The following is a 12,130-nucleotide window of genomic DNA, read 5'->3' on the forward strand; positions in this document are numbered from 1 at the left end:
ATTTCTATTTATTTTTGTTCGCGATTACAAGCTTGGTCCAACGTCCAAAGATTTACAAGCTTTATTTTACTGTTAACAAAACTACAAAAATAACTTGGCATCCATTTACATCACAATCTTTTCAATTACATCAAACTTATATACCAATTTCGTCAAACCACTGATATTGCGGGCTATTTCAGCTTTCATTCATTCGTTTAATCTACTAAAATTTCATTTGTTTTAGGTCTCTCATATTGTTTCAGGCAAATATTTTCATTGCAACATTTTACAGTCTTAACTATAAATTTTAATGAGCAATAATATTGGATTTCTTTTACTTAAACATCCAATGCACTCTGTCCAAACTTTGGCCCACTGGAACTTTCAATATTTACCAACTTCGTAGCAACAATGCCTTTACTGAGGTCCCTGCATAAAACTGTCCTTTTTGTCAGCAACTACTAATCCCAATGACAACATTAAGGAAACAAGATGTTCTGACTTCATCTGCAAACAATCCTGGCACACAAATTGCTATGGTAAAAACAACAAAAAAACAGAAAAAGGAATATAATATGGGCTCTGCCGTGATAAAATATTAACAGAGAAAGTGAACGTTCTGAAGAAAAACAGCACTACATGACTTTGTACTTGAGTCACGTTTGTACAATGTCTAACTTATCAGTTGCCACTAATGCATTAAGTATAGCCAGCTGTCTGCAATTGAAAGCAGGAAGTCGTTGGTTCGATTCCCACTGGAGCAAATCTCAGACAGCACCGAGTATGCAGTACCCTAACATTACACCAGTGAAAGGGAAACCTGGAATGAAAACTGAAGAAAAAATGATCTGTGCACACAATCATCAACCCAATGATACACCCCTTGCAGCTGACGTCACATCTGAGGTCAGGTCTCTGTTGCTCTGTAACACGCATGAGTAGACGCATTGTATTGTAATTGTCAATGAATTTAAATGACAAAACCTGGCCGCAGTGAGGGCGCACCGTGCAAGGGGTCTGCTGAAGAGTTTCGAATGATATTTTATTTGGCACAAGTTTGAGAGCATTACTACTAGTGATGGGAGTCAATCTGGCATATGAAATTTAACGAGAACGTAGGTGTGCTAAATCGTTTTGTTCATTTGAGAATTTGAGAATTCATGGCGAGACGATGTTACAATTGCAAAAACTGTAAAAATATATATGGAAAATGATTGAAGGCATAAACAAGTTAACTGACAGTGGAAATAAAGATGCACACCTTCCCTCTGTCCATGCTTAATATGTGTGTATAACAAATTGTTTTGTATAAAGTTGTAATAAAAGATAACATCAAATACATATATGAGATCCATTCTATGAAAGTGCTGTCATGTGCTTAATTGCTTCAACCTAATCATTCATGATTGCAAAAATGTAACTTAGAATTGTTGAAAGGGCCCATGACATATAATTGGTTTAATGCAAATCTTGAAAATGTAACTTTGTGTCCCATTGAACCTGATTTTCAATTTGCATTTTGACATTTTCAAGGTTATTTTGGTGTCTTTTTGGTTTATATGCTAATGCGAATTCCATATTCACGAGTAAAATGGTGATGTCATTTCAGGCAGAAACCTCAATGTTACAACTAGTTTATGCACAAAATGTTGCCAGAACTTTGGATATTTTGCTGTGGTAAACTTTCTTTTCTTTAGTGTACGTTGTTGGATACGGTGTTGTGTCAGTATTTTGGGATCACAATTTAAACAGAAAACACCTGAAATGATCAGTATATTTCTGAAATGGCATCACAGCAACATCATATGTCAAGAAGTGCACTCTTCAATATAATTAACCAAAACTGGATGTTAATTAGTTTTCATACATTTAAGAGGAAGAGAAAGTAGCACAAAATGCGTTCCTCATAAATATCCACTTCATGGACCCTTTTAAGTTTCAATTTCTTTGTACCAGAAATGATGCATTACACACAGCCTTCCATTCACGTGAGTATAGCTCACTGCATTTTTTAATATCGGTTTGTTATTCAGTTATGTTATGATTTGAGCAATACAAATACATGAAAAAGAGTATTTGCAGGAAATGAGGTCGAATTATTAAGAGGCCGGGGTACCGTCATAATCAAAGAAACTTTATATGTTACATTTATTCGTTTCCTAAACTACTTCCTGGAAGTTTGAATGACGATATATTACATTAATGGGGTATTATATGTCTTTTTTGTTCTAAAGCCGGAAAACAAAGAACGATAACAAGTTGTCAAACAATCGAAATTCGGTCAGGATTGCAACGAATCAAATTGGGTAGGAATTGCAACAAATTAAACGAATTTCGGTCAGAATTGCAAGGAATTACACGGTTTTGCTTTTAAGAAAAACTTGTTTTTAAGGAAACATCCCTCATATAACACAAGCCAAATATAATGTGGTTGTTAGCAAAGCCAGTTTACGTTTTAAACTAAAGTACCAGTAAGGTTTATAAACGTCAATATATTTTGTTCCCGATGCAAACATTACAAAAGTACAACTGCTGTTTCATTGAGAAAATTCTGAATAAAATGTTGACGCAGATAATATTGTAATGGATCGAGTTTTATTAAAATCCCATCAGATTTAGCAGGTGCAAAGCTACCCAGAATGTAATATTTCCGTATATTCCCTCCCCATCTGCATCACTGCCCCTCCCGAGTTCTTTGAAAGGCATATGACGTCACCTGGAAATACTGACCCAAGATGCTACTGCGACAAAACATTGCTCACTGCTATTTTTGATTGTCACTCAAAATGACACCCCACCCTACAGAATGGCTGAAATTTAAAGATTTGGCCAAGTTTCACAGCTTATTCTACTCCATTGCTCCGTGTGCAGCAATGCAGTGGAGGAACCAATATTTTCTAAAAGGGATGGCTGGGGTAATGATGTCCAAGAATGTTCGAGGAGACTAGGGGGAGAGGAGTTGCAATCGGAGCATAGAGGGCAAACAGGGATTGAACCGATAGACCAACATTTGAAATAGTAGGTAACGGACATTCAGCTAAATGAATGATACAGGTTGTGTTGGGGATTTTTCAACTATGGAAAACATGCACATGGGTCAATCGTGGGAGGGGGGCGTAACCTTTGTCACCCCCAAACACCCCTCCTTCCAAGCGCGGATCAAGGGGGGGGGGCAACGGGGGCCATGCTTCCCCCCCCCCAAAAAAACACATTATTTTTTTTATTTTTTTTATTTGACGCCGCAATTAAGGCAGGCACTGCGTACACCACCACCAATCAAAAAGATTTGGTTAAAGTGGTCAGAAATTGCCTCAGATCGCACCACAGCGCATCTAGAATCCAAAATGTTGTTCCGAACCCCACGCCATAATTTTTGGGACCCACTTTTTTGGGGGCAAACAATTACTTTTGCCCCCCCCCCCAAAAAAAAAAATTGTGTTTGAGATCCGCCCTTGCCTCCTTCCCCCGATAGGATCCATCCTTGCATCATTTTGTATACGTTCCTGCCCACAAGTAAGTTATAACGCCCTCTTTCCGAATCCCATCTCCACCAAAAGGATATTACCTCTCTATCTGTATGTAGACCGAGCTGAAGCATTTTTTTTTGTCTAAATAAGTGAACGTTTTTTCTTAGTGTTTTCACGTCTCCCCTCCTTCCGTCCGATGTAACCACCAGCCAACGAATCCGATTTTGTTTGGCGCTTCAAAGACCTTTTTTTGGTCTTAATGGATGCATACCTGCAAATAAACTCCCATAGACACTAGTGCTAAATGCCCATACTTCACAATTTTTTTAAAAATACTCAAAACTCTCACAGGTATTCAAGCTGCACAGAAAAATGATGATCAATGTGTCATCTGTCTTTTTTTTTTCAAGTTTTGGTTGGTTGACCACTGACTTTTCGAGATATTTTCACGCAAAGAAGACGACCCCTATTTTCCCCAAAGCGGAAAAGTAGCCATCTTGAAAAACGATCCCTCCACAACATGGCAAAATAACGTCACTTTCGAGCCCAATAGCATCCAAAATGCTCAGAATTGGAAGCCCCAAGTACGGGCCAGAGGTTCATTACCATATCTCTTCAATTCCCCAATTTTACGGCGCTCAGAACTCTCTAATATAGAATATTGTGAGGGTATAACTTTTATTCATGAGCTTGGCGGATCGATTTACCGGTGTGCACCCTATAATAGCAGGCAACTTTTAAATTTTAACACAAAACCACATTGAGGACAAGCAGAATATCTCCAAAGTCAATATTTTGAAGAAAAAAAATGAAAAAAAAAAATATTATCCGAGGTCGATATTTAGCCCCAAAATAGTGATTTGTTTTGCCCCTGCTAAGCTGTAGAGCGCCCCCAGCGACAATAAATTGAGTTTCAGCTACTTTTCAGCTCAAAATGCCCCCCCCCTTTTCAAGTAGCAATTGTTGTAATCGGGTGATAGCCTACGGCTCCCTTATGATTTTGAAGCATCCGTTACAGAATAAAACATTGTTGATACCTTTAAAACACTTTTTCCCCCTCCCCGTAGGTTCCGCCCACTGAAAAGACCACTGCAGCGGCACAGCGCATGCTCGAAACGGCCATCTTTGTGATTCTCTATAGGATGCATACCTGCAAAAAAAACTTCCATAGACACTAGTGCTAAATGCCCATACTTCACAATTCTTTTGAAAATACTCAAAACTCTCACAGGTATTCAAGCTGCACAGAAAAATGATGATCAATGTGTCATCTTTCATTTTCTTTTCAATTTATGGTGGGTTGACCACTGACTTTTCGAGATATTTTCACTCAAAGAAGACGACCCCTATTTTCCCCACAGCGGAAAATAGCCATCTTGAAAAACGATCCCTCCATAACATGGAAAAATAGCGCCACTTTCGAGCCCAATATGGTCAAAATTGGAAGCCCCAAATCCGGGCCGGAGGTTCATTACCATATCTCTTCAATTCCCCAATTTTACGGCGCTCAGAACTCTCTAATATAGAATATTGTGAGGGTATAACTTTTATTCATGAGCTTGGCGGATCGATTTACCGGTGTGCACCCTATAATAGCAGGCAACTTTTAAATTTTAACACAAAACCACATTGAGGACAAGCAGAATATCTCCAAAGTCAATATTTTGAAGAAAAAAAAATGAAAAAAAAAAATATTATCCGAGGTCGATATTTAGCCCCAAAATAGTGATTTGTTTTGCCCCTGCTAAGCTGTAGAGCGCCCCCAGCGACAATAAATTGAGTTTCAGCTACTTTTCAGCTCAAAATGCCCCCCCTTTTCAAGTAGCAATTGTTGTAATCGGGTGATAGCCTACGGCTCCCTTATGATTTTGAAGCATCCGTTACGGAATAAAACATTGTTGATACCTTTAAAACACTTTTTCCCCCTCCCCGTAGGTTCCGCCCACTGAAAAGACCACTGCAGCGGCACAGCGCATGCTCGAAACGGCCATCTTTGTGATTCTCTATAGGATGCATACCTGCAAAAAAAACTCCCATAGACACTAGTGCTAAATGCCCATACTTCACAATTCTTTTGAAAATACTCAAAACTCTCACAGGTATTCAAGCTGCACAGAAAAATGATGATCAATGTGTCATCTTTCATTTTCTTTTCAATTTATGGTGGGTTGACCATTGACTTTTCGAGATATTTTCACTCAAAGAAGACGACCCCTATTTTTCCCCACAGCGGAAAAGTAGCCATCTTGAAAAACGATCCCTCCACAACATGGAAAAATAGCGCCACTTTCGAGCCCAATATGATCAGAATTGGAAGCCCCAAATCCGGGCCGGAGGTTCATTACCATATCTCTTCAATTCCCCAATTTTACGGCGCTCAGAACTCTCTAATATAGAATATTGTGAGGGTATAACTTTTATTCATGAGCTTGACGGATCGATTTACCGGTGTGCACCCTATAGACCATTTTATGAAAATCGCCCTCTTGTGGTATACGGTGGCGCTCATCGCAAGTTATCAGATGTTGATGCTTCATTGTCAACTATCAAAGTCTTCAAAAACAGAGCCATGGGTTTTATAGCCAATGAGCACTCCGATCTCCACGTGGCTATTACATGAATTCTACCCGGCTTATCTATTGCCACGTAATGGATCAAGATACAAAAAGCTGGAGTCGTTACAAAATTCCGGCATGTTTTCAAAATCCTGGCGATTAGTTATTGGTCAAGGTAAAATCATGACAGCAAAAATCGCAACTAGATCTTAAAATTTTAATGCACAAGTCATTTTCAAAAATTACTCGGCAAATGAAGAAGACTGACACTTCGTTGTCTTGTTTCAAGACTGGATTTGTAGATTCTTCCAATGAGCTAGTACCGGAATGGAAGGTAATTCTGTCCCCCGGTAAAAGTGTCCGGGGGGGGGGACAGAATTACCTAGGTAAAAGTGTCCTCCCTGGCCCGTTAATTCTGTCCCCCTCCAGGTAATTCTGTCCCCTCCAGGTAATTATGTCCCCCAGGTTTTTTGTTCCCCTCTTTTGAAACCCGGAGGTTATTGTTTTGATGAAATCACTCTACAAGGTATACATTTTGGACTTTTAGTCTGCCCTTCATGAATATAAAAAAATATTTAATTTAGTCTATTAGATAATACGTGAATACAAAGTTTCGATTCGGAGTACGATGAAGTCTATCGCGATTCTACCGCGATAGGCCAACACAGCGGTGATGCACGGCGATGGCCCTCGTCTCATTGATAGTATGATACAACGTCTCCTTGGATTGGTCTGTGTTCCCATCATAGCGCGTAACGAAATTTCCTATTGGACGAATTTCCATTGTAGGGGGAGACGCATATGTACACATGTTATAATCACTGCCTCAAATCTTGCAGCATGTACTGGCGCGTGCGTGTGACACGCTGCTGCTCAGTACATACTGCATGGGGACACATTTACCAGGGGGACCTAGGTAAAAGTGTCCCCCCCCCGGACACATTTACCGGGTCAAGAGCTGGTAAATGTGTCCAGGGGGACATATTTACCAGGGGGGACAGAATTACCTGTCACACCGGGCAAGAAGGTCAAACCGCTCAAGCGGTAGAGGGCGCTATATCAGCACGATGAATCAAATCCTGTCCGATCAATAACAAAATTGCAACCCCATAATTTTACACAACCAGCATTGTGGTATCATGATCAGTGGCGTGAATCTGTGCCAGAGAGTGGGATGGGGGGGGGGGTGTTCCAAAATCCAAAAATGGCATGCCGGGGAAATTCGAAAGGGGAAGGGGCCTTGCTACACATCGTTCATTAAACTAGGGGCCCAGGCGCTGTTAATAATACAAATGTACATCTTATGTATAACCTTATATCAAAAGGTGCATACTCAATGTACATATGTCTCGATTTTTCAGTGCTATTGAATAAATTTTGGTTGTTGGGAAGTTCGGGAAAATGCCTCAAAATCCACTGCTTTTGTGTGTATCTCACAACGCAAAAGTTACTCTGAGTATCACCCGTGGTCCAACGGAGACCTCCCTGTCTCCGGTCCAAACTGATGCGACCCGGTCCGCCTACCAGCCAATCAATATTTACTAAGGATTTGTTTTATTATTAGCATGCAAATTGGTGCCACCCCGCCTACCAACCAATCAGTATCGACTAAGGAAACTACATTATCCACACCTGTTTACATTAAGAATAGCCAGCCGTCTGCAATAGAAGGCAGGAAGTCGTTGGTTCGAAACCCACTCGAGCAGCTTGTATTTTTATAACATAACATTTTTATAACATTTTTATAACTGTATCTATAACATAAAAGGGGCACTAGGTCCTGAAAAACCTGAAAAGGTAATGTTTTGGATTGTTTACTTATCCTATTTCAAACATCTGATTGAAGGGAAACCAACCTAATGTCTTACCGTTCTTGAGAAAAGACGAAACAAAACGGTTGTTTACATCGGACACGACGGAGTACGAATACATTTTGCCTGTCGTTCTCTGATGTTTGTACGACATACACGTTTGTCTCGGGAAACAGCGGTGACCAATAACCAATGCACACAATATATTTTCTTCGACGTCAAAAGGCGAACACTTTACGAATAAAATCACAACTAGCACCCAAACAGCTCGCCTCTTGGAGTCGCTAAAGTGGACATTTAAAACAGCTTTCTTGCCATGTTACTTTGACTTTCCACCTCTTTTGTAGCAGTAAAAGGGAGAAATTTCAACGTTTTAGTTTTTATGCTTATGAAAATGTTTATATTCGTGAGCCAAAGGGTGATGTCTTTCAGGAAAGAACAGTAGTGTCTCCATAGCTTTGGGTACAAATATATATCAGGCTTTTCTTAATTTTCTTGGAGTAAGTTCCACTTTTTACTTGTTATCATGTTAAACAGCTTGTTTGGACAATACTTGTGTCCAATATTTCTTTAAAACTTTTCGTGTGGGTAATTTGGAAGAAGTATTTTTTGTACTGTTCATATGCACTTTTGACGAGGAGTACCTTGTGTGAAATAAGCAAAATAGCGCTCTCGTACATGTATTGATGAAAGGATTTGCTTATAATTGAAAAATTACCACTTTCTTGTCACTTCCAATGAAAACAAGTATTAAGATCTGGTATGTAATGTGCATGAAAACAAGATGAGCTGAATTGTCACTGCATTTTTCCTTGAAACCAGTGAAGGGGAAAACCCAAATATAACTGAAGGGAAAGAAATGATCTGTGTCACACAGCACGCAAGCCGATTATACCCGCCTTGCAGCTGACGTCACATCTGAGGGCATGTCTTTTTTCTCTGTAATACGCATGATTTCAAAGGTGTTTGATTTCAAAGATGTATGAAAAGGTGTTTAAATCTAAAGAAGAAAATACTGCTTTGTGGAAAATGGATTTCATACTTTGGCACCTTCATGTTTAGAACCGAGAAAGACCTGTCGGATTGCCGGATTTGCCCAAAGACATTGAATGACGCTCATTTGCAATTCAAGCGTTGTTGTTAATATTTACGATTTTTAAGTTTTTCTGGATAAACTAGTCTTATCAAAGTGAATATCTGAAGTTGAGTGTTCAAAAATATGTATGCCATACTGAGTGAAGAGCACTGATACGTCGCCATTTTATGGAGTAAATAACTTTAATTTATATTAAACTGAAGCAAAGTTTTGTATCTGACAATTACTTCCACACAAACATTTATGGATGTAAAAATGTAACTTGGAATTGTTGAAAGTATATCTCTTTGTACAGATGCATTGTACACGGCCTTCCATTCACTCGATTAAGGCTCACTGCAATTTCTATAACAGTTTGTTATTCAGCTGAGTTATGAATTGAGTAATGGACATACACGGCAAAGAGTATGTACAGTCAAAATAGGCCACACGTTTATTGTGTTACGGTAGGAAAACAATAGGTCGGATTATAAGAGGGGTTATCGTCGTATTTATTTTGCGGTTTTTTTTTCGTTTCCTACATTACCTTGAAGTTGGAGTGACGATAGCATAAATTATCGGGGTATTATGTGTCACATGTTTTGTTTTGTTTTGTTTTAAAGCTGGACAACTAACTACGATACACAAGTTTGTCAAACAACTTCTGCAAGTTTATCGAATTTATAAAGTGGAAAGAAGGCACAGTTGCATAAATTTTATTATATAATCTGCGCTTTGCAAATTAATTGTATTATTATGATCATTATCAAAGATCCACTAAACACTTGAAACATACGGTAGTAGATTTGTCCAATTGTAAAAGATGTGTTGAATGTAAGGATTTTTTTCAAAGAAACAAGCATGATATAAGAGAAGTCAAATTTATAGCTGTTGCGGTCAAAGGCAGTTACATTTTGCATCAACCAAACTACAAGGTTTATGTTGATGTGTTGTGATTATGATACAATACATTATAACTGCAGTTTCATTGATGAATTTCTGAATAAAACAGTTGACGCAGATGATCTTGTTACCCTTCTATTTTTATTAAATCTTAATTAGATTTCTGCTTCGAAAAAAAAGTTTTATTTAGTGTGTACCAATGTTATATTTCCGTATATCCATCCTCGTCCGCATCACTGCCCTTCCCAAGTTGTTTGAAAGGCATATGACGTCACAATGGAAAATATGACCTACGGTGCAACTGGGATACCTAACATTATTTACGGCTATTTCATGTTTGTCACTAAAAACTATACCCCAACCTCTGGATCGTGAATGGCCAGGCTTCAACTTAACATTATGGGCTAAGTTTTGCCATTTATTCTACTCCATTGCTGCTTGTGCAGCAATGCAGAGGCGGATCAAAGAGTTTCCAAAGGGGATGGCTGGGTTTTGATGGGCAATTATTTCCATGGAGGGGGGGGGGGAGTTGCAATCACTGCATTAAGGGGAAAAGAGGGATTAAGACAATGGACCCAAACTTGCAATTTCCACTACTCGAGATGTTTAAGTCCTGTCACAGAGAGGGCAATGCATTTACGCTAGATCGACGTCGTGTAAAGATAGGCAGTATAGTGCCCCTTGGGCCAATCTGGAAAAGTCTTTTGTCGACATATTAATTTTACGGTCAGAGGTCACATGCACTCTTCCCTTTCATTGGTGAGTTCAGGCGGGGAGGTATTCTGTTGCAAATAAATTTTTAGTTTCTTTCATTCTAGTTGATTTCAATCCAATGCAGCGTCACATACAACGGTAAAATACTCTGACTTACTTACGGCCTCATTAGGCCGGCTCCGCCCACTATACGCTGCCCGCGTGAGCAACAACACGTGATGCCTCACAAAAGCGTGAACACTCTAAAACTGTACCCATTTGCTTCGATCCAGTAAGCCCCGCCCCGTAATGCTTTGACCAACCACAGCTTTGATAAGTGTCGGCCAAAAGTCACGCATGCGATTGGAACACGGGATACACGTTACACAGTAATGTCTACGTCGAAGTAAAGTGCCCCACTGCAAGTCTCCAAAAACCGTGCCTTTGCAACTTGTGGTCCGATTCCAAGCCCTTATTAGGGAAACGTGATATTGATAGTCAAATTATGACAATATTTTGTCAGGCGGCAGTGAATGAAATCGCTCGACGGAGCGTGTCGGGCGCTGGCTTCTGGGTCTTTGCGAGAAATATCACGCCACACGTTGCATTATATTATACGAGCTCCCAAACCCATTTGCGAGTCATATTGGTGATTCTCCCCGACGACAGCTTGCCTTGAATAGGCATCTACATGGGATCCGCCAAACCCACCGGTGATTCTAAATTCCAATGGAATGGAGAGACATAAACGTTAAGATTTGATTCAGGATAAAGTCAACGCTGGTTGAGACCAGTCTCTGAAGGATTCGGGACTCGTTTGGAAGGGCTGACAACGCGTCAATACAAGGAGAGGAGAGACATAGACGTTTGTTTCAGGATAAGTCAACGCTGGTTGAGACCTGTCTCTGAAGGATTTTGGACTCGTTTGGAAGGGCTGACAACGCGTCAATACAAGGTACGTAACTATTTCACTCTTAGTTTCAATTACATTGGTGCCAGTGATATAGTGCGGTGTCAGCCTTGGCCTTAAGGCTGCCTAAGGCTGGCCAAGGCTGGATTTTAGGGCCTTGGCCTTAGTCTTAAGGCTTGAGGGCAAAAGCCTTGGCCTTGGCATTGATGATCAATACATTGCAAGGCTCTTCCAAGCCCATACAACTTTGGATTTTCTAGATCATTTTTATATCAAATTTGTTTGAAAGTTTCCTGTTTGCTATCATACAACTTACACTCAGCTCTCTGCAAAATCTGCAATCTAATTAATCATGCTACATACACCTTAGATCGGTGTGTTGACACACGTTCAGTTAAGTTTCACAGCACACCATGAATATTACCATGATCCCAGTTTAGTTGTGTTTACTGGGAAGGGGCGTAATCATACAAGCAACCTTACAGTCAGATGGGACGGGGTATAGGGGCCCGGCAACCATGGGTCCTTTTTAATCAGACTTGAGAGAAGTGTTTATTCAAATGAACAGAATGCACAGATAATCAAATGATGTTAATTTGTTGGAAAATTCCAAGAAGATTGCTGCCGCGAATTAGAATTTATTTAAATGGGGAATGCAAATGGCATCGGCAATTTTTGAGGTGCCAAACCAAGTCGGAGGGCGAAAGGCTCTGGTAGATGATGTAGGCCTACAT

Source organism: Patiria miniata, unplaced genomic scaffold (genome assembly GCF_015706575.1).
Source record: "Patiria miniata isolate m_02_andy unplaced genomic scaffold, ASM1570657v1 HiC_scaffold_1, whole genome shotgun sequence".
NCBI lineage: Eukaryota > Metazoa > Echinodermata > Asteroidea > Valvatida > Asterinidae > Patiria > Patiria miniata.